General features: G+C 41.4%; 16 non-coding genes across 16 annotated transcripts; all 16 read right to left on the reverse strand.

Moving 5' to 3' along the window:
• Nucleotides 1–1,099: 1,099 nt before the first annotated feature.
• Nucleotides 1,100–1,185, reverse strand: TRNAY-AUA (transfer RNA tyrosine (anticodon AUA)). The gene is given in 2 exon segments: nucleotides 1,100–1,135; nucleotides 1,149–1,185. It is a non-coding gene; the product is annotated as a tRNA-Tyr (tRNA).
• Nucleotides 1,186–2,377: 1,192 nt separating this feature from the next.
• Nucleotides 2,378–2,463, reverse strand: TRNAY-AUA (transfer RNA tyrosine (anticodon AUA)). The gene is given in 2 exon segments: nucleotides 2,378–2,413; nucleotides 2,427–2,463. It is a non-coding gene; the product is annotated as a tRNA-Tyr (tRNA).
• Nucleotides 2,464–3,667: 1,204 nt separating this feature from the next.
• TRNAY-GUA (transfer RNA tyrosine (anticodon GUA)) lies at nucleotides 3,668–3,753 on the reverse strand. The gene is given in 2 exon segments: nucleotides 3,668–3,703; nucleotides 3,717–3,753. It is a non-coding gene; the product is annotated as a tRNA-Tyr (tRNA).
• A 560-nt stretch (nucleotides 3,754–4,313) lies between these two features.
• TRNAY-AUA (transfer RNA tyrosine (anticodon AUA)) lies at nucleotides 4,314–4,399 on the reverse strand. The gene is given in 2 exon segments: nucleotides 4,314–4,349; nucleotides 4,363–4,399. It is a non-coding gene; the product is annotated as a tRNA-Tyr (tRNA).
• Nucleotides 4,400–5,559: 1,160 nt separating this feature from the next.
• On the reverse strand, nucleotides 5,560–5,645 carry TRNAY-AUA (transfer RNA tyrosine (anticodon AUA)). The gene is given in 2 exon segments: nucleotides 5,560–5,595; nucleotides 5,609–5,645. It is a non-coding gene; the product is annotated as a tRNA-Tyr (tRNA).
• Nucleotides 5,646–6,837: 1,192 nt separating this feature from the next.
• On the reverse strand, nucleotides 6,838–6,923 carry TRNAY-AUA (transfer RNA tyrosine (anticodon AUA)). The gene is given in 2 exon segments: nucleotides 6,838–6,873; nucleotides 6,887–6,923. It is a non-coding gene; the product is annotated as a tRNA-Tyr (tRNA).
• A 1,204-nt stretch (nucleotides 6,924–8,127) lies between these two features.
• TRNAY-GUA (transfer RNA tyrosine (anticodon GUA)) lies at nucleotides 8,128–8,213 on the reverse strand. The gene is given in 2 exon segments: nucleotides 8,128–8,163; nucleotides 8,177–8,213. It is a non-coding gene; the product is annotated as a tRNA-Tyr (tRNA).
• A 560-nt stretch (nucleotides 8,214–8,773) lies between these two features.
• Nucleotides 8,774–8,859, reverse strand: TRNAY-AUA (transfer RNA tyrosine (anticodon AUA)). Its single transcript is given in 2 exon segments — nucleotides 8,774–8,809; nucleotides 8,823–8,859. It is a non-coding gene; the product is annotated as a tRNA-Tyr (tRNA).
• Nucleotides 8,860–10,019: 1,160 nt separating this feature from the next.
• On the reverse strand, nucleotides 10,020–10,105 carry TRNAY-AUA (transfer RNA tyrosine (anticodon AUA)). The gene is given in 2 exon segments: nucleotides 10,020–10,055; nucleotides 10,069–10,105. It is a non-coding gene; the product is annotated as a tRNA-Tyr (tRNA).
• A 1,192-nt stretch (nucleotides 10,106–11,297) lies between these two features.
• TRNAY-AUA (transfer RNA tyrosine (anticodon AUA)) lies at nucleotides 11,298–11,383 on the reverse strand. Its single transcript is given in 2 exon segments — nucleotides 11,298–11,333; nucleotides 11,347–11,383. It is a non-coding gene; the product is annotated as a tRNA-Tyr (tRNA).
• Nucleotides 11,384–11,942: 559 nt separating this feature from the next.
• TRNAY-AUA (transfer RNA tyrosine (anticodon AUA)) lies at nucleotides 11,943–12,028 on the reverse strand. The gene is given in 2 exon segments: nucleotides 11,943–11,978; nucleotides 11,992–12,028. It is a non-coding gene; the product is annotated as a tRNA-Tyr (tRNA).
• A 1,206-nt stretch (nucleotides 12,029–13,234) lies between these two features.
• TRNAY-AUA (transfer RNA tyrosine (anticodon AUA)) lies at nucleotides 13,235–13,320 on the reverse strand. Its single transcript is given in 2 exon segments — nucleotides 13,235–13,270; nucleotides 13,284–13,320. It is a non-coding gene; the product is annotated as a tRNA-Tyr (tRNA).
• A 3,128-nt stretch (nucleotides 13,321–16,448) lies between these two features.
• Nucleotides 16,449–16,534, reverse strand: TRNAY-AUA (transfer RNA tyrosine (anticodon AUA)). Its single transcript is given in 2 exon segments — nucleotides 16,449–16,484; nucleotides 16,498–16,534. It is a non-coding gene; the product is annotated as a tRNA-Tyr (tRNA).
• A 1,205-nt stretch (nucleotides 16,535–17,739) lies between these two features.
• TRNAY-AUA (transfer RNA tyrosine (anticodon AUA)) lies at nucleotides 17,740–17,825 on the reverse strand. The gene is given in 2 exon segments: nucleotides 17,740–17,775; nucleotides 17,789–17,825. It is a non-coding gene; the product is annotated as a tRNA-Tyr (tRNA).
• Nucleotides 17,826–20,322: 2,497 nt separating this feature from the next.
• On the reverse strand, nucleotides 20,323–20,408 carry TRNAY-AUA (transfer RNA tyrosine (anticodon AUA)). Its single transcript is given in 2 exon segments — nucleotides 20,323–20,358; nucleotides 20,372–20,408. It is a non-coding gene; the product is annotated as a tRNA-Tyr (tRNA).
• A 2,719-nt stretch (nucleotides 20,409–23,127) lies between these two features.
• TRNAY-AUA (transfer RNA tyrosine (anticodon AUA)) lies at nucleotides 23,128–23,213 on the reverse strand. The gene is given in 2 exon segments: nucleotides 23,128–23,163; nucleotides 23,177–23,213. It is a non-coding gene; the product is annotated as a tRNA-Tyr (tRNA).
• Nucleotides 23,214–23,576: the final 363 nt, after the last annotated feature.

The following is a 23,576-nucleotide window of genomic DNA, read 5'->3' on the forward strand; positions in this document are numbered from 1 at the left end:
ACATCTCTTGCAATTCGTGCAAAATACTACAAATTTGGCTTGTGACGTTCCCGAATTGAGTAAAAGCACATCAGTTCACAATTTAAAAAATGACCCCCTCCGCAGTCTCCCGCATGTTACTGACCACCATACAAAGGAGGAAAAGTTGAAAGGCGGCGCCTCACAGGCCATCTCCTCAGAGTATTCATCAGTGTTCGGCCTTGACAATATTTTAATATCTTGGATGGTGTATAGTGTTCTCCCATTTCCCTTGAGAAATCAAGATTGTCAAGGGGATTCTGCTGTTTTGTCAGTTCATAGCAAGAGATGGGGATCCAAAATACCTCACAGGAAAACAACGAAGATTGGTGTGGGACAGAAAAATAATGTGGCCACAGCCTCAAAGCAAAAGGCATCTATTTTCAGTGATGAAATATAATATAATTATAAATTGTCTGTTATTTTACTTTCCAAGTATTTTACTTTCCAAGTATTCAATAAAATGTGCATTTGGCAAAAGTCCTTTGAGCCGGATTTGAATCAGCGACGAGCTATCGAAGGCTTGGCAAATCATTCTCTAGCAAACTCAATAGGAGCTTCCACTTCAACCGTCCACTTGTAAACATCTCTTGCAATTCGTGCAAAATACTACAAATTTGGCTTGTGAGGTTCCCGAATTGAGTAAAAGCACATCAGTTCCCAATTAAAAAAATGACCCCCTCCGCAGTCTCCCGCATGTTACTGACCACCATACTAAGGGGAAAAGTTGAAAGGCGGCACCTCACAGGCCATCTCCTCAGAGTATTCAGCCGCGTTGGGCCTTGACAATATTTTAATATCTTGGATGGTGTATAGTGTTCTCTCATTTCCCTTGAGAAATCAAGATTGTCAAGGGGATTCTGCTGTTTTGCCAGTTCATAGCAAGAGATGGGGATCCAAAACACCTCACAGGAAACCAATGAAGATTTGTGTTGGACAGAAAAATAAGGTGGTCACAGCCTCAAAGCAAAAGGCATCTATTTTCAGTGATGAAATATAATATAATTATAAATTGTCTGTTATTTTACTTTCCAAGTATTTTACTTTCCAAGTATTCAATAAAATGTGCATTTGGCAAAAGTCCTTCGAGCCGGATTTGAACCAGCGACCTAAGGATGCCTGTTTTACCACTATAGTCCTCCGCTCTACCAAATGAGCTATCAAAGGCTTGGCAAATCAGTCTCTAGCAAGCTCAATACGAGCTTCCACTTCAACCGTCGACATTCAAACATCTCTTGCAATTCGTGCAAAATACTACAAATTTGGCTTGTGAGGTTCCCGAATTGAGTAAAAGCACATCAGTTCACAATTAAAAAAATGACCCCCTCCGCAGTCGCCCGCATGTTACTGACCACCATACTCAGGGGGAAAAGTTGAAAGGCGGCACCTCACAGGCCATCTCCTCAGAGTATTCAGCCGCGTTGGGCCTTGACAATATTTTAATATCTTGGATGGTGTATAGTGTTCTCTCATTTCTCTTGAGAAATCAAGATTGTCAAGGGGATTCTGCTGTTTTGCCAGTTCATAGCAAGAGATGGGGATCCAAAACACCTCACAGGAAACCAATGAAGATTCGTGTTGGACAGAAAAATAACGTGGTCACAGCCTCAAAGCAAAAGGCATCTATTTTCAGTGATGAAATATAATATAATTATAAATTGTCTGTTATTTTACTTTCCAAGTATTTTACTTTCCAAGTATTCAATAAAATGTGCATTTGGCAAAAGTCGTTCGAGCCGGATTTGAACCAGCGACCTAAGGATGCCTGTTTTCCGCTCTACCAACTGAGCTATCGAAGGCTTGGCAAATCAGTCTCTAGCAAGCTCAATACGAGCTTCCACTTCAACCGTCGACATTCAAACATCTCTTGCAATTCGTGCAAAATACTACAAATTTGGCTTGTGAGGTTCCCGAATTGAGTAAAAGCACATCAGTTCACAATTTAAAAAATGACCCCCTCCGCAGTCTCCCGCATGTTACTGACCACCATACAAAGGAGGAAAAGTTGAAAGGCGGCGCCTCACAGGCCATCTCCTCAGAGTATTCATCAGTGTTCGGCCTTGACAATATTTTAATATCTTGGATGGTGTATAGTGTTCTCCCATTTCCCTTGAGAAATCAAGATTGTCAAGGGGATTCTGCTGTTTTGTCAGTTCATAGCAAGAGATGGGGATCCAAAATACCTCACAGGAAAACAACGAAGATTGGTGTCGGACAGAAAAATAACGTGGCCACAGCCTCAAAGCAAAAGGCATCTATTTTCAGTGATGAAATATAATATAATTATAAATTGTCTGTTATTTTACTTTCCAAGTATTTTACTTTCCAAGTATTCAATAAAATGTGCATTTGGCAAAAGTCCTTCGAGCCGGATTTGAACCAGCGACCTAAGGATGCCTGTTTTACCACTATAGTCCTCCGCTCTACCAACTGAGCTATCGAAGGCTTGGCATATCAACTCTAGCAAACTCAATACGAGCTTCCACTTCAACCGTCGACTTGTAAACATCTCTTGCAATTCGTGCAAAATACTACAAATTTGGCTTGTGAGGTTCCCGAATTGAGTAAAAGCACATCAGTTCCCAATTAAAAAAATGACCCCCTCCGCAGTCGCCCGCATGTTACTGACCACCATACTAAGGGGGAAAAGTTGAAAGGCGGCACCTCACAGGCCATCTCCTCAGAGTATTCAGCCACGTTGGGCCTTGACAATATTTTAATATCTTGGATGGTGTATAGTGTTCTCTCATTTCTCTTGAGAAATCAAGATTGTCAAGGGGATTCTGCTGTTTTGCCAGTTCATAGCAAGAGATGGGGATCCAAAACACCTCACAGGAAACCAATGAAGATTCGTGTTGGACAGAAAAATAACGTGGTCACAGCCTCAAAGCAAAAGGCATCTATTTTCAGTGATGAAATATAATATAATTATAAATTGTCTGTTATTTTACTTTCCAAGTATTTTACTTTCCAAGTATTCAATAAAATGTGCATTTGGCAAAAGTCCTTCGAGCCGGATTTGAACCAGTGACCTAAGGATGCCTGTTTTACCACTACAGTCCTCCGCTCTACCAACTGAGCTATCGAAGGCTTGGCACATCAACTCTAGCAAACTCAATACGAGCTTCCACTTCAACCGTCGACTTGTAAACATCTCTTGCAATTCGTGCAAAATACTACAAATTTGGCTTGTGAGGTTCCGGAATTGAGTAAAAGCACATCAGTTCCCAATTAAAAAAATGACCCCCTCCGCAGTCGCCCGCATGTTACTGACCACCATACTCAGGGGGAAAAGTTGAAAGGCGGCACCTCACAGGCCATCTCCTCAGAGTATTCAGCCGCGTTGGGCCTTGACAATATTTTAATATCTTGGATGGTGTATAGTGTTCTCTCATTTCTCTTGAGAAATCAAGATTGTCAAGGGGATTCTGCTGTTTTGCCAGTTCATAGCAAGAGATGGGGATCCAAAACACCTCACAGGAAACCAATGAAGATTCGTGTTGGACAGAAAAATAACGTGGTCACAGCCTCAAAGCAAAAGGCATCTATTTTCAGTGATGAAATATAATATAATTATAAATTGTCTGTTATTTTACTTTCCAAGTATTTTACTTTCCAAGTATTCAATAAAATGTGCATTTGGCAAAGGTCCTTCGAGCCGGATTTGAACCAGCGACCTAAGGATGCCTGTTTTACCACTACAGTCCTCCGCTCTACCAACTGAGCTATCGAAGGCTTGGCAAATCAGTCTCTAGCAAGCTCAATACGAGCTTCCACTTCAACCGTCGACATTCAAACATCTCTTGCAATTCGTGCAAAATACTACAAATTTGGCTTGTGAGGTTCCCGAATTGAGTAAAAGCACATCAGTTCACAATTTAAAAAATGACCCCCTCCGCAGTCTCCCGCATGTTACTGACCACCATACAAAGGAGGAAAAGTTGAAAGGCGGCGCCTCACAGGCCATCTCTTCAGAGTATTCATCAGTGTTCGGCCTTGACAATATTTTAATATCTTGGATGGTGTATAGTGTTCTCCCATTTCCCTTGAGAAATCAAGATTGTCAAGGGGATTCTGCTGTTTTGTCAGTTGATAGCAAGAGATGGGGATCCAAAATACCTCACAGGAAAACAACGAAGATTGGTGTCGGACAGAAAAATAACGTGGCCACAGCCTCAAAGCAAAAGGCATCTATTTTCAGTGATGAAATATAATATAATTATAAATTGTCTGTTATTTTACTTTCCAAGTATTTTACTTTCCAAGTATTCAATAAAATGTGCATTTGGCAAAAGTCCTTCGAGCCGGATTTGAACCAGCGACCTAACGATGCCTGTTTTACCACTATAGTCCTCCGCTCTACCAACTGAGCTATCAAAGGCTTGGCAAATCGTTCTCTAGCAAACTCAATACGAGCTTCCACTTCAACCGTCGACTTGTAAACATCTCTTGCAATTCGTGCAAAATACTACAAATTTGGCTTGTGACGTTCCCGAATTGAGTAAAAGCACATCAGTTCACAATTTAAAAAATGACCCCCTCCGCAGTCTCCCGCATGTTACTGACCACCATACAAAGGAGGAAAAGTTGAAAGGCGGCGCCTCACAGGCCATCTCCTCAGAGTATTCATCAGTGTTCGGCCTTGACAATATTTTAATATCTTGGATGGTGTATAGTGTTCTCCCATTTCCCTTGAGAAATCAAGATTGTCAAGGGGATTCTGCTGTTTTGTCAGTTCATAGCAAGAGATGGGGATCCAAAATACCTCACAGGAAAACAACGAAGATTGGTGTGGGACAGAAAAATAAAGTGGCCACAGCCTCAAAGCAAAAGGCATCTATTTTCAGTGATGAAATATAATATAATTATAAATTGTCTGTTATTTTACTTTCCAAGTATTTTACTTTCCAAGTATTCAATAAAATGTGCATTTGGCAAAAGTCCTTTGAGCCGGATTTGAATCAGCGACGAGCTATCGAAGGCTTGGCAAATCATTCTCTAGCAAACTCAATAGGAGCTTCCACTTCAACCGTCCACTTGTAAACATCTCTTGCAATTCGTGCAAAATACTACAAATTTGGCTTGTGAGGTTCCCGAATTGAGTAAAAGCACATCAGTTCCCAATTAAAAAAATGACCCCCTCCGCAGTCTCCCGCATGTTACTGACCACCATACTAAGGGGAAAAGTTGAAAGGCGGCACCTCACAGGCCATCTCCTCAGAGTATTCAGCCGCGTTGGGCCTTGACAATATTTTAATATCTTGGATGGTGTATAGTGTTCTCTCATTTCCCTTGAGAAATCAAGATTGTCAAGGGGATTCTGCTGTTTTGCCAGTTCATAGCAAGAGATGGGGATCCAAAACACCTCACAGGAAACCAATGAAGATTTGTGTTGGACAGAAAAATAAGGTGGTCACAGCCTCAAAGCAAAAGGCATCTATTTTCAGTGATGAAATATAATATAATTATAAATTGTCTGTTATTTTACTTTCCAAGTATTTTACTTTCCAAGTATTCAATAAAATGTGCATTTGGCAAAAGTCCTTCGAGCCAGATTTGAACCAGCGACCTAAGGATGCCTGTTTTACCACTATAGTCCTCCGCTCTACCAAATGAGCTATCAAAGGCTTGGCAAATCAGTCTCTAGCAAGCTCAATACGAGCTTCCACTTCAACCGTCGACATTCAAACATCTCTTGCAATTCGTGCAAAATACTACAAATTTGGCTTGTGAGGTTCCCGAATTGAGTAAAAGCACATCAGTTCACAATTAAAAAAATGACCCCCTCCGCAGTCGCCCGCATGTTACTGACCACCATACTCAGGGGGAAAAGTTGAAAGGCGGCACCTCACAGGCCATCTCCTCAGAGTATTCAGCCGCGTTGGGCCTTGACAATATTTTAATATCTTGGATGGTGTATAGTGTTCTCTCATTTCTCTTGAGAAATCAAGATTGTCAAGGGGATTCTGCTGTTTTGCCAGTTCATAGCAAGAGATGGGGATCCAAAACACCTCACAGGAAACCAATGAAGATTCGTGTTGGACAGAAAAATAACGTGGTCACAGCCTCAAAGCAAAAGGCATCTATTTTCAGTGATGAAATATAATATAATTATAAATTGTCTGTTATTTTACTTTCCAAGTATTTTACTTTCCAAGTATTCAATAAAATGTGCATTTGGCAAAAGTCGTTCGAGCCGGATTTGAACCAGCGACCTAAGGATGCCTGTTTTCCGCTCTACCAACTGAGCTATCGAAGGCTTGGCAAATCAGTCTCTAGCAAGCTCAATACGAGCTTCCACTTCAACCGTCGACATTCAAACATCTCTTGCAATTCGTGCAAAATACTACAAATTTGGCTTGTGAGGTTCCCGAATTGAGTAAAAGCACATCAGTTCACAATTTAAAAAATGACCCCCTCCGCAGTCTCCCGCATGTTACTGACCACCATACAAAGGAGGAAAAGTTGAAAGGCGGCGCCTCACAGGCCATCTCCTCAGAGTATTCATCAGTGTTCGGCCTTGACAATATTTTAATATCTTGGATGGTGTATAGTGTTCTCCCATTTCCCTTGAGAAATCAAGATTGTCAAGGGGATTCTGCTGTTTTGTCAGTTCATAGCAAGAGATGGGGATCCAAAATACCTCACAGGAAAACAACGAAGATTGGTGTCGGACAGAAAAATAACGTGGCCACAGCCTCAAAGCAAAAGGCATCTATTTTCAGTGATGAAATATAATATAATTATAAATTGTCTGTTATTTTACTTTCCAAGTATTTTACTTTCCAAGTATTCAATAAAATGTGCATTTGGCAAAAGTCCTTCGAGCCGGATTTGAACCAGCGACCTAAGGATGCCTGTTTTACCACTATAGTCCTCCGCTCTACCAACTGAGCTATCGAAGGCTTGGCATATCAACTCTAGCAAACTCAATACGAGCTTCCACTTCAACCGTCGACTTGTAAACATCTCTTGCAATTCGTGCAAAATACTACAAATTTGGCTTGTGAGGTTCCCGAATTGAGTAAAAGCACATCAGTTCCCAATTAAAAAAATGACCCCCTCCGCAGTCGCCCGCATGTTACTGACCACCATACTAAGGGGGAAAAGTTGAAAGGCGGCACCTCACAGGCCATCTCCTCAGAGTATTCAGCCACGTTGGGCCTTGACAATATTTTAATATCTTGGATGGTGTATAGTGTTCTCTCATTTCTCTTGAGAAATCAAGATTGTCAAGGGGATTCTGCTGTTTTGCCAGTTCATAGCAAGAGATGGGGATCCAAAACACCTCACAGGAAACAAATGAAGATTCGTGTTGGACAGAAAAATAACGTGGTCACAGCCTCAAAGCAAAAGGCATCTATTTTCAGTGATGAAATATAATATAATTATAAATTGTCTGTTATTTTACTTTCCAAGTATTTTACTTTCCAAGTATTCAATAAAATGTGCATTTGGCAAAAGTCCTTCGAGCCGGATTTGAACCAGTGACCTAAGGATGCCTGTTTTACCACTACAGTCCTCCGCTCTACCAACTGAGCTATCGAAGGCTTGGCACATCAACTCTAGCAAACTCAATACGAGCTTCCACTTCAACCGTCGACTTGTAAACATCTCTTGCAATTCGTGCAAAATACTACAAATTTGGCTTGTGAGGTTCCGGAATTGAGTAAAAGCACATCAGTTCCCAATTAAAAAAATGACCCCCTCCGCAGTCGCCCGCATGTTACTGACCACCATACTCAGGGGGAAAAGTTGAAAGGCGGCACCTCACAGGCCATCTCCTCAGAGTATTCAGCCGCGTTGGGCCTTGACAATATTTTAATATCTTGGATGGTGTATAGTGTTCTCTCATTTCTCTTGAGAAATCAAGATTGTCAAGGGGATTCTGCTGTTTTGCCAGTTCATAGCAAGAGATGGGGATCCAAAACACCTCACAGGAAACCAATGAAGATTCGTGTTGGACAGAAAAATAACGTGGTCACAGCCTCAAAGCAAAAGGCATCTATTTTCAGTGATGAAATATAATATAATTATAAATTGTCTGTTATTTTACTTTCCAAGTATTTTACTTTCCAAGTATTCAATAAAATGTGCATTTGGCAAAGGTCCTTCGAGCCGGATTTGAACCAGCGACCTAAGGATGCCTGTTTTACCACTACAGTCCTCCGCTCTACCAACTGAGCTATCGAAGGCTTGGCAAATCAGTCTCTAGCAAGCTCAATACGAGCTTCCACTTCAACCGTCGACATTCAAACATCTCTTGCAATTCGTGCAAAATACTACAAATTTGGCTTGTGAGGTTCCCGAATTGAGTAAAAGCACATCAGTTCACAATTTAAAAAATGACCCCCTCCGCAGTCTCCCGCATGTTACTGACCACCATACAAAGGAGGAAAAGTTGAAAGGCGGCGCCTCACAGGCCATCTCTTCAGAGTATTCATCAGTGTTCGGCCTTGACAATATTTTAATATCTTGGATGGTGTATAGTGTTCTCCCATTTCCCTTGAGAAATCAAGATTGTCAAGGGGATTCTGCTGTTTTGTCAGTTGATAGCAAGAGATGGGGATCCAAAATACCTCACAGGAAAACAACGAAGATTGGTGTCGGACAGAAAAATAACGTGGCCACAGCCTCAAAGCAAAAGGCATCTATTTTCAGTGATGAAATATAATATAATTATAAATTGTCTGTTATTTTACTTTCCAAGTATTTTACTTTCCAAGTATTCAATAAAATGTGCATTTGGCAAAAGTCCTTCGAGCCGGATTTGAACCAGCGACCTAACGATGCCTGTTTTACCACTATAGTCCTCCGCTCTACCAACTGAGCTATCGAAGGCTTGGCAAATCGTTCTCTAGCAAACTCAATACGAGCTTCCACTTCAACCGTCGACTTGTAAACATCTCTTGCAATTCGTGCAAAATACTACAAATTTGGCTTGTGACGTTCCCGAATTGAGTAAAAGCACATCAGTTCACAATTTAAAAAATGACCCCCTCCGCAGTCTCCCGCATGTTACTGACCACCATACAAAGGAGGAAAATTGAAAGGCGGCGCCTCACAGGCCATCTCCTCAGAGTATTCATCAGTGTTCGGCCTTGACAATATTTTAATATCTTGGATGGTGTATAGTGTTCTCCCATTTCCCTTGAGAAATCAAGATTGTCAAGGGGATTCTGCTGTTTTGTCAGTTCATAGCAAGAGATGGGGATCCAAAATACCTCACAGGAAAACAACGAAGATTGGTGTGGGACAGAAAAATAATGTGGCCACAGCCTCAAAGCAAAAGGCATCTATTTTCAGTGATGAAATATAATATAATTATAAATTGTCTGTTATTTTACTTTCCAAGTATTTTACTTTCCAAGTATTCAATAAAATGTGCATTTGGCAAAAGTCCTTTGAGCCGGATTTGAATCAGCGACGAGCTATCGAAGGCTTGGCAAATCATTCTCTAGCAAACTCAATAGGAGCTTCCACTTCAACCGTCCACTTGTAAACATCTCTTGCAATTCGTGCAAAATACTACAAATTTGGCTTGTGAGGTTCCCGAATTGAGTAAAAGCACATCAGTTCCCAATTAAAAAAATGACCCCCTCCGCAGTCTCCCGCATGTTACTGACCACCATACTAAGGGGGAAAAGTTGAAAGGCGGCACCTCACAGGCCATCTCCTCAGAGTATTCAGCCGCGTTGGGCCTTGACAATATTTTAATATCTTGGATGGTGTATAGTGTTCTCTCATTTCCCTTGAGAAATCAAGATTGTCAAGGGGATTCTGCTGTTTTGCCAGTTCATAGCAAGAGATGGGGATCCAAAACACCTCACAGGAAACCAATGAAGATTTGTGTTGGACAGAAAAATAAGGTGGTCACAGCCTCAAAGCAAAAGGCATCTATTTTCAGTGATGAAATATAATATAATTATAAATTGTCTGTTATTTTACTTTCCAAGTATTTTACTTTCCAAGTATTCAATAAAATGTGCATTTGGCAAAAGTCCTTCGAGCCGGATTTGAACCAGCGACCTAAGGATGCCTGTTTTACCACTATAGTCCTCCGCTCTACCAAATGAGCTATCAAAGGCTTGGCAAATCAGTCTCTAGCAAGCTCAATACGAGCTTCCACTTCAACCGTCGACATTCAAACATCTCTTGCAATTCGTGCAAAATACTACAAATTTGGCTTGTGAGGTTCCCGAATTGAGTAAAAGCACATCAGTTCACAATTAAAAAAATGACCCCCTCCGCAGTCGCCCGCATGTTACTGACCACCATACTCAGGGGGAAAAGTTGAAAGGCGGCACCTCACAGGCCATCTCCTCAGAGTATTCAGCCGCGTTGGGCCTTGACAATATTTTAATATCTTGGATGGTGTATAGTGTTCTCTCATTTCTCTTGAGAAATCAAGATTGTCAAGGGGATTCTGCTGTTTTGCCAGTTCATAGCAAGAGATGGGGATCCAAAACACCTCACAGGAAACCAATGAAGATTCGTGTTGGACAGAAAAATAACGTGGTCACAGCCTCAAAGCAAAAGGCATCTATTTTCAGTGATGAAATATAATATAATTATAAATTGTCTGTTATTTTACTTTCCAAGTATTTTACTTTCCAAGTATTCAATAAAATGTGCATTTGGCAAAAGTCGTTCGAGCCGGATTTGAACCAGCGACCTAAGGATGCCTGTTTTCCGCTCCACCAACTGAGCTATCGAAGGCTTGGCAAATCAGTCTCTAGCAAGCTCAATACGAGCTTCCACTTCAACCGTCGACATTCAAACATCTCTTGCAATTCGTGCAAAATACTACAAATTTGGCTTGTGAGGTTCCCGAATTGAGTAAAAGCACATCAGTTCACAATTTAAAAAATGACCCCCTCCGCAGTCTCCCGCATGTTACTGACCACCATACAAAGGAGGAAAAGTTGAAAGGCGGCGCCTCACAGGCCATCTCCTCAGAGTATTCATCAGTGTTCGGCCTTGACAATATTTTAATATCTTGGATGGTGTATAGTGTTCTCCCATTTCCCTTGAGAAATCAAGATTGTCAAGGGGATTCTGCTGTTTTGTCAGTTCATAGCAAGAGATGGGGATCCAAAATACCTCACAGGAAAACAACGAAGATTGGTGTCGGACAGAAAAATAACGTGGCCACAGCCTCAAAGCAAAAGGCATCTATTTTCAGTGATGAAATATAATATAATTATAAATTGTCTGTTATTTTACTTTCCAAGTATTTTACTTTCCAAGTATTCAATAAAATGTGCATTTGGCAAAAGTCCTTCGAGCCGGATTTGAACCAGCGACCTAAGGATGCCTGTTTTACCACTATAGTCCTCCGCTCTACCAACTGAGCTATCGAAGGCTTGGCATATCAACTCTAGCAAACTCAATACGAGCTTCCACTTCAACCGTCGACTTGTAAACATCTCTTGCAATTCGTGTAAAATACTACAAATTTGGCTTGTGAGGTTCCCGAATTGAGTAAAAGCACATCAGTTCCCAATTAAAAAAATGACCCCCTCCGCAGTCTCCCGCATGTTACTGACCACCATACTAAGGGGGAAAAGTTGAAAGGCGGCACCTCACAGGCCATCTCCTCAGAGTATTCAGCCGCGTTGGGCCTTGACAATATTTTAATATCTTGGATGGTGTATAGTGTTCTCTCATTTCCCTTGAGAAATCAAGATTGTCAAGGGGATTCTGCTGTTTTGCCAGTTCATAGCAAGAGATGGGGATCCAAAACACCTCACAGGAAACCAATGAAGATTTGTGTTGGACAGAAAAATAAGGTGGTAACAGCCTCAAAGCAAAAGGCATCTATTTTCAGTGATGAAATATAATATAATTATAAATTGTCTGTTATTTTACTTTCCAAGTATTTTACTTTCCAAGTATTCAATAAAATGTGCATTTGGCAAAAGTCCATCGAGCCGGATTTGAACCAGCGACCTAAGGATGCCTGTTTTACCACTATAGTCCTCCGCTCTACCAACTGAGCTATCAAAGGCTTGGCAAATCAGTCTCTAGCAAGCTCAATACGAGCTTCCACTTCAACCGTCGACATTCAAACATCTCTTGCAATTCGTGCAAAATACTACAAATTTGGCTTGTGAGGTTCCCGAATTGAGTAAAAGCACATCAGTTCCCAATTAAAAAAATGACCCCCTCCGCAGTCGCCCGCATGTTACTGACCACCATACTCAGGGGGAAAAGTTGAAAGGCGGCACCTCACAGGCCATCTCCTCAGAGTATTCAGCCGCGTTGGGCCTTGACAATATTTTAATATCTTGGATGGTGTATAGTGTTCTCTCATTTCTCTTGAGAAATCAAGATTGTCAAGGGGATTCTGCTGTTTTGCCAGTTCATAGCAAGAGATGGGGATCCAAAACACCTCACAGGAAACCAATGAAGATTCGTGTTGGACAGAAAAATAACGTGGTCACAGCCTCAAAGCAAAAGGCATCTATTTTCAGTGATGAAATATAATATAATTATAAATTGTCTGTTATTTTACTTTCCAAGTATTTTACTTTCCAAGTATTCAATAAAATGTGCATTTGGCAAAAGTCCTTCGAGCCGGATTTGAACCAGCGACCTAAGGATGCCTGTTTTACCACTACAGTCCTCCAATCTACCAACTGAGCTATCGAAGGCTTGGCAAATCAGTCTCTAGCAAGCTCAATAGGAGCTTCCACTTCAACCGTCGACATTCAAACATCTCTTGCAATTCGTGCAAAATACTACAAATTTGGCTTGTGAGGTTCCCGAATTGAGTAAAAGCACATCAGTTCACAATTTAAAAAATGACCCCCTCCGCAGTCTCCCGCATGTTACTGACCACCATACAAAGGAGGAAAAGTTGAAAGGCGGCGCCTCACAGGCCATCTCCTCAGAGTATTCATCAGTGTTCGGCCTTGACAATATTTTAATATCTTGGATGGTGTATAGTGTTCTCCCATTTCCCTTGAGAAATCAAGATTGTCAAGGGGATTCTGCTGTTTTGTCAGTTCATAGCAAGAGATGGGGATCCAAAATACCTCACAGGAAAACAACGAAGATTGGTGTTGGACAGAAAAATAACGTGGCCACAGCCTCAAAGCAAAAGGCATCTATTTTCAGTGATGAAATATAATATAATTATAAATTGTCTGTTATTTTACTTTCCAAGTATTTTACTTTCCAAGTATTCAATAAAATGTGCATTTGGCAAAAGTCCTTCGAGCCGGATTTGAACCAGCGACCTAAGGATACCTGTTTTACCACTATAGTCCTCCGCTCTACCAACTGAGCTATCGAAGGCTTGGCAAATTGTTCTCTAGCAAACTCAATACGAGCTTCCACTTCAACCGTCGACTTGTAAACATCTCTTGCAATTCGTGCAAAATACTACAAATTTGGCTTGTGAGGTTCCCGAATTGAGTAAAAGCACATCAGTTCACAATTTAAAAAATGACCCCCTCCGCAGTCTCCCGCATGTTACTGACCACCATACAAAGGAGGAAAAGTTGAAAGGCGGCGCCTCACAGGCCATCTCCTCAGAGTATTCATCAGTGTTGGGCCTTGACAATATTTTAATATCTTGGATGGTGTATAGTGTTCTCTCATTTCCCTTGAGAAATCAAGATTGTCAAGGGGATTCTGCTGTTTTGTCAGTTCATAGCAAGAGATGGGGATCCAAAATACCTCACAGGAAACCAATGAAGATTGGTGTCGGACAGAAAAATAATGTGGCCACAGCCTCAAAGCAAAAGGCATCTATTTTCAGTGATGAAATATAATATAATTATAAATTGTCTGTTATTTTACTTTCCAAGTATTTTACTTTCCAAGTATTCAATAAAATGTGCATTTGGCAAGAGTCCTTCGAGCCGGATTTGAACCAGCGACCTAAGGATGCCTGTTTTACCACTACAGTCCTCCCCTCTACCAACTGAGCTATCGAAGGCTTGGCATATCAACTCTAGCAAACTCAATACGAGCTTCCACTTCAACCGTCGACTTGTAAACATCTCTTGCAATTCGTGCAAAATACCACAAATTTGGCTTGTGAGGTTCCCGAATTGAGTAAAAGCACATCAGTTCCCAATTAAAAAAATGACCCCCTCCGCAGTCTCCCGCATGTTACTGACCACCATACTAAGGGGGAAAAGTTGAAAGGCGGCACCTCACAGGCCATTTCCTCAGAGTATTCAGCCGCGTTGGGCCTTGACAATATTTTAATATCTTGGATGGTGTATAGTGTTCTCTCATTTCCCTTGAGAAATCAAGATTGTCAAGGGGATTCTGCTGTTTTGCCAGTTCATAGCAAGAGATGGGGATCCAAAACACCTCACAGGAAACCAATGAAGATTTGTGTTGGACAGAAAAATAATGTGGCCACAGCCTCAAAGCAAAAGGCATCTATTTTCAGTGATGAAATATAATATAATTATAAATTATCTGTTATTTTACTTTCCAAGTATTTTACTTTCCAAGTATTCAATAAAATGTGCATTTGGCAAGAGTCCTTCGAGCCGGATTTGAACCAGCAACCTAAGGATGCCTGTTTTACCACTACAGTCCTCCCCTCTACCAACTGAGCTATCGAAGGCTTGGCATATCAACTCTAGCAAACTCAATACGAGCTTCCACTTCAACCGTCGACTTGTAAACATCTCTTGCAATTCGTGCAAAATACTACAAATTTGGCTTGTGAGGTTCCCGAATTGAGTAAAAGCACATCAGTTCACAATTAAAAAAATGACCCCCTCCGCAGTCGCCCGCATGTTACTGACCACCATACTCAGGGGGAAAAGTTGAAAGGCGGCACCTCACAGGCCATCTCCTCAGAGTATTCAGCCGCGTTGGGCCTTGACAATATTTTAATATCTTGGATGGTGTATAGTGTTCTCTCATTTCTCTTGAGAAATCAAGATTGTCAAGGGGATTCTGCTGTTTTGCCAGTTCATAGCAAGAGATGGGGATCCAAAACACCTCACAGGAAACCAATGAAGATTTGTGTTGGACAGAAAAATAACGTGGTCACAGCCTCAAAGCAAAAGGCATCTATTTTCAGTGATGAAATATAATATAATTATAAATTGTCTGTTATTTTACTTTCCAAGTATTTTACTTTCCAAGTATTCAATAAAATGTGCATTTGGCAAAAGTCGTTCGAGCCGGATTTGAACCAGCGACCTAAGGATGCCTGTTTTCCGCTCTACCAACTGAGCTATCGAAGGCTTGGCAAATCAGTCTCTAGCAAGCTCAATACGAGCTTCCACTTCAACCGTCGACATTCAAACATCTCTTGCAATTCGTGCAAAATACTACAAATTTGGCTTGTGAGGTTCCCGAATTGAGTAAAAGCACATCAGTTCACAATTAAAAAAATGACCCCCTCCGCAGTCTCCCGCATGTTACTGACCACCATACAAAGGAGGAAAAGTTGAAAGGCGGCGCCTCACAGGCCATCTCCTCAGAGTATTCATCAGTGTTCGGCCTTGACAATATTTTAATATCTTGGATGGTGTATAGTGTTCTCCCATTTCCCTTGAGAAATCAAGATTGTCAAGGGGATTCTGCTGTTTTGTCAGTTCATAGCAAGAGATGGGGATCCAAAATACCTCACAGGAAACCAACGAAGATTGGTGTCGGACAGAAAAATAACGTGGCCACAGCCTCAAAGCAAAAGGCATCTATTTTCAGTGATGAAATATAATATAATTATAAATTGTCTGTTATTTTACTTTCCAAGTATTTTACTTTCCAAGTATTCAATAAAATGTGCATTTGGCAAAAGTCCCTCGAGCCGGATTTGAACCAGCCACCTAAGGATGCCTGTTTTACCATTACAGTCCTCTGCTCTACCAACTGAGCTATCGAAGGCTTGGCAAATCGTTCTCTAGCAAACTCAATACGAGCTTCCACTTCAACCGTCGACTTGTAAACATCTCTTGCAATTCGTGCAAAATACTACAAATTTGGCTTGTGACGTTCCCGAATTGAGTAAAAGCACATCAGTTCCCAATGAAAAAAATGACCCCCTCCGCAGTCTCCCGCATGTTACTGACCACCATACAAAGGAGGAAAAGTTGAAAGGCGGCGCCTCACAGGCCATCTCCTCAGAGTATTCATCAGTGTTCGGCCTTGACAATATTTTAATATCTTGGATGGTGTATAGTGTTCTCTCATTTCCCTTGAGAAATCAAGATTGTCAAGGGGATTCTGCTGTTTTGCCAGTTCATAGCAAGAGATGGGGATCCAAAACACCTCACAGGAAACCAATGAAGATTTGTGTTGGACAGAAAAATAAGGTGGTAACAGCCTCAAAGCAAAAGGCATCTATTTTCAGTGATGAAATATAATATAATTATAAATTGTCTGTTATTTTACTTTCCAAGTATTTTACTTTCCAAGTATTCAATAAAATGTGCATTTGGCAAAAGTCCATCGAGCCGGATTTGAACCAGCGACCTAAGGATGCCTGTTTTACCACTATAGTCCTCCGCTCTACCAACTGAGCTATCAAAGGCTTGGCAAATCAGTCTCTAGCAAGCTCAATACGAGCTTCCACTTCAACCGTCGACATTCAAACATCTCTTGCAATTCGTGCAAAATACTACAAATTTGGCTTGTGAGGTTCCCGAATTAAGTAAAAGCACATCAGTTCCCAATTAAAAAAATGACCCCCTCCGCAGTCTCCCGCATGTTAATGACCACCATACTAAGGGGGAAAAGTTGAAAGGCGGCGCCTCACAGGCCATCTCCTCAGAGTATTCAGCCGTGTTGGGCCTTGACAATATTTTAATATCTTGGATGGTGTATAGTGTTCTCTCATTTCCCTTGAGAAATCAAGATTGTCAAGGGGATTCTGCTGTTTTGCCAGTTCATAGCAAGAGATGGGGATCCAAAACACCTGACAGGAAACCAATGAAGATTCGTGTTGGACAGAAAAATAACGTGGCCACAGCCTCAAAGCAAAAGGCATCTATTTTCAGTGATGAAATATAATATAATTATAAATTGTCTGTTATTTTACTTTCCAAGTATTTTACTTTCCAAGTATTCAATAAAATGTGCATTTGGCAAGAGTCCTTCGAGCCGGATTTGAACCAGCAACCTAAGGATGCCTGTTTTACCACTACAGTCCTCCCCTCTACCAACTGAGCTATCGAAGGCTTGGCATATCAACTCTAGCAAACTCAATACGAGCTTCCACTTCAACCGTCGACTTGTAAACATCTCTTGCAATTCGTGCAAAATACTACAAATTTGGCTTGTGAGGTTCCCGAATTGAGTAAAAGCACATCAGTTCCCAATTAAAAAAATGACCCCCTCCGCAGTCTCCCGCATGTTACTGACCACCATACTAAGGGGGAAAAGTTGAAAGGCGGCACCTCACAGGCCATCTCCTCAGAGTATTCAGCCGCGTTGGGCCTTGACAATATTTTAATATCTTGGATGGTGTATAGTGTTCTCTCATTTCCCTTGAGAAATCAAATTTGTCAAGGGGATTCTGCTGTTTTGCCAGTTCATAGCAAGAGATGGGGATCCAAAACACCTCATAGGAAACCAATGAAGATTTGTGTTGGACAGAAAAATAAGGTGGTCACAGCCTCAAAGCAAAAGGCATCTATTTTCAGTGATGAAATATAATATAATTATAAATTGTCTGTTATTTTACTTTCCAAGTATTTTACTTTCCAAGTATTCAATAAAATGTGCATTTGGCAAAAGTCCTTCGAGCCGGATTTGAACCAGCGACCTAAGGATGCCTGTTTTACCACTATAGTCCTCCGCTCTACCAACTGAGCTATCAAAGGCTTGGCAAATCAGTCTCTAGCAAGCTCAATACGAGCTTCCACTTCAACCGTCGACATTCAAACATCTCTTGCAATTCGTGCAAAATACTACAAATTTGGCTTGTGAGGTTCCCGAATTGAGTAAAAGCACATCAGTTCACAATTAAAAAAATGACCCCCTCCGCAGTCTCCCGCATGTTACTGACCACCATACAAAGGAGGAAAAGTTGAAAGGCGGCGCCTCACAGGCCATCTCCTCAGAGTATTCATCAGTGTTCGGCCTTGCCAATATTTTAATATCTTGGATGGTGTATAGTGTTCTCCCATTTCCCTTGAGAAATCAAGATTGTCAAGGGGATTCTGCTGTTTTGTCAGTTCATAGCAAGAGATGGGGATCCAAAATACCTCACAGGAAACCAACGAAGATTGGTGTCGGACAGAAAAATAACGTGGCCACAGCCTCAAAGCAAAAGGCATCTATTTTCAGTGATGAAATATAATATAATTATAAATTGTCTGTTATTTTACTTTCCAAGTATTTTACTTTCCAAGTATTCAATAAAATGTGCATTTGGCAAAAGTCCCTCGAGCCGGATTTGAACCAGCCACCTAAGGATGCCTGTTTTACCATTACAGTCCTCTGCTCTACCAACTGAGCTATCGAAGGCTTGGCAAATCGTTCTCTAGCAAACTCAATACGAGCTTCCACTTCAACCGTCGACTTGTAAACATCTCTTGCAATTCGTGCAAAATACTACAAATTTGGCTTGTGACGTTCCCGAATTGAGTAAAAGCACATCAGTTCCCAATGAAAAAAATGACCCCCTCCGCAGTCTCCCGCATGTTACTGACCACCATACTAAGGGGGAAAAGTTGAAAGGCGGCGCCTCACAGGCCATCTCCTCAGAGTATTCAGCCGTGTTGGGCCTTGACAATATTTTAATATCTTGGATGGTGTATACTGTTCTCTCATTTCCCTTGAGAAATCAAGATTGTCAAGGGGATTCTGCTGTTTTGCCAGTTCATAGCAAGAGATGGGGATCTGAAACACCTCACAGGAAACCAATGAAGATTGGTGTTGGACAGAAACATAACGTGGCCACAGCCTCAAAGCAAAAGGCATCTATTTTCAGTGATGAAATATAATATAATTATAAATTGTCTGTTATTTTATTTTCCAAGTATTTTACTTTCCAAGTATTCAATAAAATTTGCATTTGGCAAAAGTCCTTCGAGCCGGATTTGAACCAGCGACCTAAGGATGCCTGTTTTACCACTACAGTCCTCCGCTCTACCAACTGAGCTTTCGAAGGCTTGGCAAATCATTCTCTAGCAAACTCAATACGAGCTTCCACTTCAACCGTCGACTTGTAAACATCTCTTGCAATTCGTGCAAAATACTACAAATTTGGCTTGTGAGGTTCCCGAATTAAGTAAAAGCACATCAGTTCCCAATTAAAAAAATGACCCCCTCCGCAGTCTCCCGCATGTTAATGACCACCATACTAAGGGGGAAAAGTTGAAAGGCGGCGCCTCACAGGCCATCTCCTCAGAGTATTCAGCCGTGTTGGGCCTTGACAATATTTTAATATCTTGGATGGTGTATAGTGTTCTCTCATTTCCCTTGAGAAATCAAGATTGTCAAGGGGATTCTGCTGTTTTGCCAGTTCATAGCAAGAGATGGGGATCCAAAACACCTGACAGGAAACCAATGAAGATTCGTGTTGGACAGAAAAATAACGTGGCCACAGCCTCAAAGCAAAAGGCATCTATTTTCAGTGATGAAATATAATATAATTATAAATTGTCTGTTATTTTACTTTCCAAGTATTTTACTTTCCAAGTATTCAATAAAATGTGCATTTGGCAAGAGTCCTTCGAGCCGGATTTGAACCAGCGACCTAAGGATGCCTGTTTTACCACTACAGTCCTCCCCTCTACCAACTGAGCTATCGAAGGCTTGGCATATCAACTCTAGCAAACTCAATACGAGCTTCCACTTCAACCGTCGACTTGTAAACATCTCTTGCAATTCGTGCAAAATACTACAAATTTGGCTTGTGAGGTTCCCGAATTGAGTAAAAGCACATCAGTTCCCAATTAAAAAAATGACCCCCTCCGCAGTCTCCCGCATGTTACTGACCACCATACTAAGGGGGAAAAGTTGAAAGGCGGCACCTCACAGGCCATCTCCTCAGAGTATTCAGCCGCGTTGGGCCTTGACAATATTTTAATATCTTGGATGGTGTATAGTGTTCTCTCATTTCCCTTGAGAAATCAAGATTGTCAAGGGGATTCTGCTGTTTTGCCAGTTCATAGCAAGAGATGGGGATCCAAAACACCTCACAGGAAACCAATGAAGATTTGTGTTGGACAGAAAAATAAGGTGGTCACAGCCTCAAAGCAAAAGGCATCTATTTTCAGTGATGAAATATAATATAATTATAAATTGTCTGTTATTTTACTTTCCAAGTATTTTACTTTCCAAGTATTCAATAAAATGTGCATTTGGCAAAAGTCCTTCGAGCCGGATTTGAACCAGCGACCTAAGGATGCCTGTTTTACCACTATAGTCCTCCGCTCTACCAACTGAGCTATCAAAGGCTTGGCAAATCAGTCTCTAGCAAGCTCAATACGAGCTTCCACTTCAACCGTCGACATTCAAACATCTCTTGCAATTCGTGCAAAATACTACAAATTTGGCTTGTGAGGTTCCCGAATTGAGTAAAAGCACATCAGTTCACAATTAAAAAAATGACCCCCTCCGCAGTCTCCCGCATGTTACTGACCACCATACAAAGGAGGAAAAGTTGAAAGGCGGCGCCTCACAGGCCATCTCCTCAGAGTATTCATCAGTGTTCGGCCTTGACAATATTTTAATATCTTGGATGGTGTATAGTGTTCTCCCATTTCCCTTGAGAAATCAAGATTGTCAAGGGGATTCTGCTGTTTTGTCAGTTCATAGCAAGAGATGGGGATCCAAAATACCTCACAGGAAACCAACGAAGATTGGTGTCGGACAGAAAAATAACGTGGCCACAGCCTCAAAGCAAAAGGCATCTATTTTCAGTGATGAAATATAATATAATTATAAATTGTCTGTTATTTTACTTTCCAAGTATTTTACTTTCCAAGTATTCAATAAAATGTGCATTTGGCAAAAGTCCCTCGAGCCGGATTTGAACCAGCCACCTAAGGATGCCTGTTTTACCATTACAGTCCTCTGCTCTACCAACTGAGCTATCGAAGGCTGGGCAAATCTTCCTCTAGCAAACTCAATACGAGCTTCCACTTCAACCGTCGACTTGTAAACATCTCTTGCAATTTGTGCAAAATACTACAAATTTGGCTTGTGACTTTCCCGAATTGAGTAAAAGCACATCAGTTCCCAATGAAAAAAATGACCCCCTCCGCAGTCTCCCGCATGTTACTGACCACCATACTAAGGGGGAAAAGTTGAAAGGCGGCGCCTCACAGGCCATCTCCTCAGAGTATTCAGCCGTGTTGGGCCTTGACAATATTTTAATATCTTGGATGGTGTATACTGTTCTCTCATTTCCCTTGAGAAATCAAGATTGTCAAGGGGATTCTGCTGTTTTGCCAGTTCATAGCAAGAGATGGGGATCTGAAACACCTCACAGGAAACCAATGAAGATTGGTGTTGGACAGAAACATAACGTGGCCACAGCCTCAAAGCAAAAGGCATCTATTTTCAGTGATGAAATATAATATAATTATAAATTGTCTGTTATTTTATTTTCCAAGTATTTTACTTTCCAAGTATTCAATAAAATTTGCATTTGGCAAAAGTCCTTCGAGCCGGATTTGAACCAGCGACCTAAGGATGCCTGTTTTACCACTACAGTCCTCCGCTCTACCAACTGAGCTTTCGAAGGCTTGGCAAATCATTCTCTAGCAAACTCAATACAAGCTTCCACTTCAACCGTCGACTTGTAAACATCTCTTGCAATTCGTGCAAAATACTACAAATTTGGCTTGTGAGGTTCCCGAATTGAGTAAAAGCACATCAGTTCCCAATTAAAAAAATGACCCCCTCCGCAGTCTCCCGCATGTTAATGACCACCATACTAAGGGGGAAAAGTTGAAAGGCGGCGCCTCACAGGCCATCTCCTCAGAGTATTCAGCCGTGTTGGGCCTTGACAATATTTTAATATCTTGGATGGTGTATAGTGTTCTCTCATTTCCCTTGAGAAATCAAGATTGTCAAGGGGATTCTTCTGTTTTGCCAGTTCAAAAAAATTAAAAAAATGACCCCCTCCGCAGTCTCCCGCATGTTAATGACCACCATACTAAGGGGGAAAAGTTGAAAGGCGGCGCCTCACAGGCCATCTCCTCAGAGTATTCAGCCGTGTTGGGCCTTGACAATATTTTAATATCTTGGATGGTGTATAGTGTTCTCTCATTTCCCTTGAGAAATCAAGATTGTCAAGGGGATTCTTCTGTTTTGCCAGTTCATAGCAAGAGATGGGGATCCAAAACACCTGACAGGAAACCAATGAAGATTCGTGTTGGACAGAAAAATAACGTGGCCACAGCCTCAAAGCAAAAGGCATCTATTTTCAGTGATGAAATATAATATAATTATAAATTGTCTGTTATTTTACTTTCCAAGTATTTTACTTTCCAAGTATTCAATAAAATGTGCATTTGGCAAGAGTCCTTCGAGCCGGATTTGAACCAGCGACCTAAGGATGCCTGTTTTACCACTACAGTCCTCCCCTCTACCAACTGAGCTATCGAAGGCTTGGTATATCAACACTAGCAAACTCAATACGAGCTTCCACTTCAACCGTCGACTTGTAAACATCTCTTGCAATTCGTGCAAAATACTACAAATTTGGCTTGTGAGGTTCCCGAATTGAGTAAAAGCACATCAGTTCTCAATTAAAAAAATGACCCCCTCCGCAGTCTCCCGCATGTTACTGACCACCATACTAAGGGGGAAAAGTTGAAAGGCGGCACCTCACAGGCCATCTCCTCAGAGTATTCAGCCGCGTTGGGCCTTGACAATATTTTAATATCTTGGATGGTGTATAGTGTTCTCTCATTTCCCTTGAGAAATCAAGATTGTCAAGGGGATTCTGCTGTTTTGCCAGTTCATAGCAAGAGATGGGGATCCAAAACACCTCACAGGAAACCAATGAAGATTTGTGTTGGACAGAAAAATAAGGTGGTCACAGCCTCAAAGCAAAAGGCATCTATTTTCAGTGATGAAATATAATATAATTATGAATTGTCTGTTATTTTACTTTCCAAGTATTTTACTTTCCAAGTATTCAATAAAATGTGCATTTGGCAAAAGTCCTTCGAGCCGGATTTGAACCAGCGACCTAAGGATGCCTGTTTTACCACTATAGTCCTCCGCTCTACCAACTGAGCTATCAAAGGCTTGGCAAATCAGTCTCTAGCAAGCTCAATACGAGCTTCCACTTCAACCGTCGACATTCAAACATCTCTTGCAATTCGTGCAAAATACTACAAATTTGGCTTGTGAGGTTCCCGAATTGAGTAAAAGCACATCAGTTCACAATTTAAAAAATGACCCCCTCCGCAGTCTCCTGCATGTTACTGACCACCATACAAAGGAGGAAAAGTTGAAAGGCGGCGCCTCACAGGCCATCTCTTCAGAGTATTCATCAGTGTTCGGCCTTGACAATATTTTAATATCTTGGATGGTGTATAGTGTTCTCCCATTTCCCTTGAGAAATCAAGATTGTCAAGGGGATTCTGCTGTTTTGCCAGTTCATAGCA

The sequence above is a fragment of the Ambystoma mexicanum genome, chromosome 1p, assembly GCF_040938575.1.
Source record: "Ambystoma mexicanum isolate Mex_15411 chromosome 1p, UKY_AmexF1_1, whole genome shotgun sequence".
Taxonomy (NCBI): Eukaryota; Metazoa; Chordata; class Amphibia; order Caudata; family Ambystomatidae; genus Ambystoma; species Ambystoma mexicanum.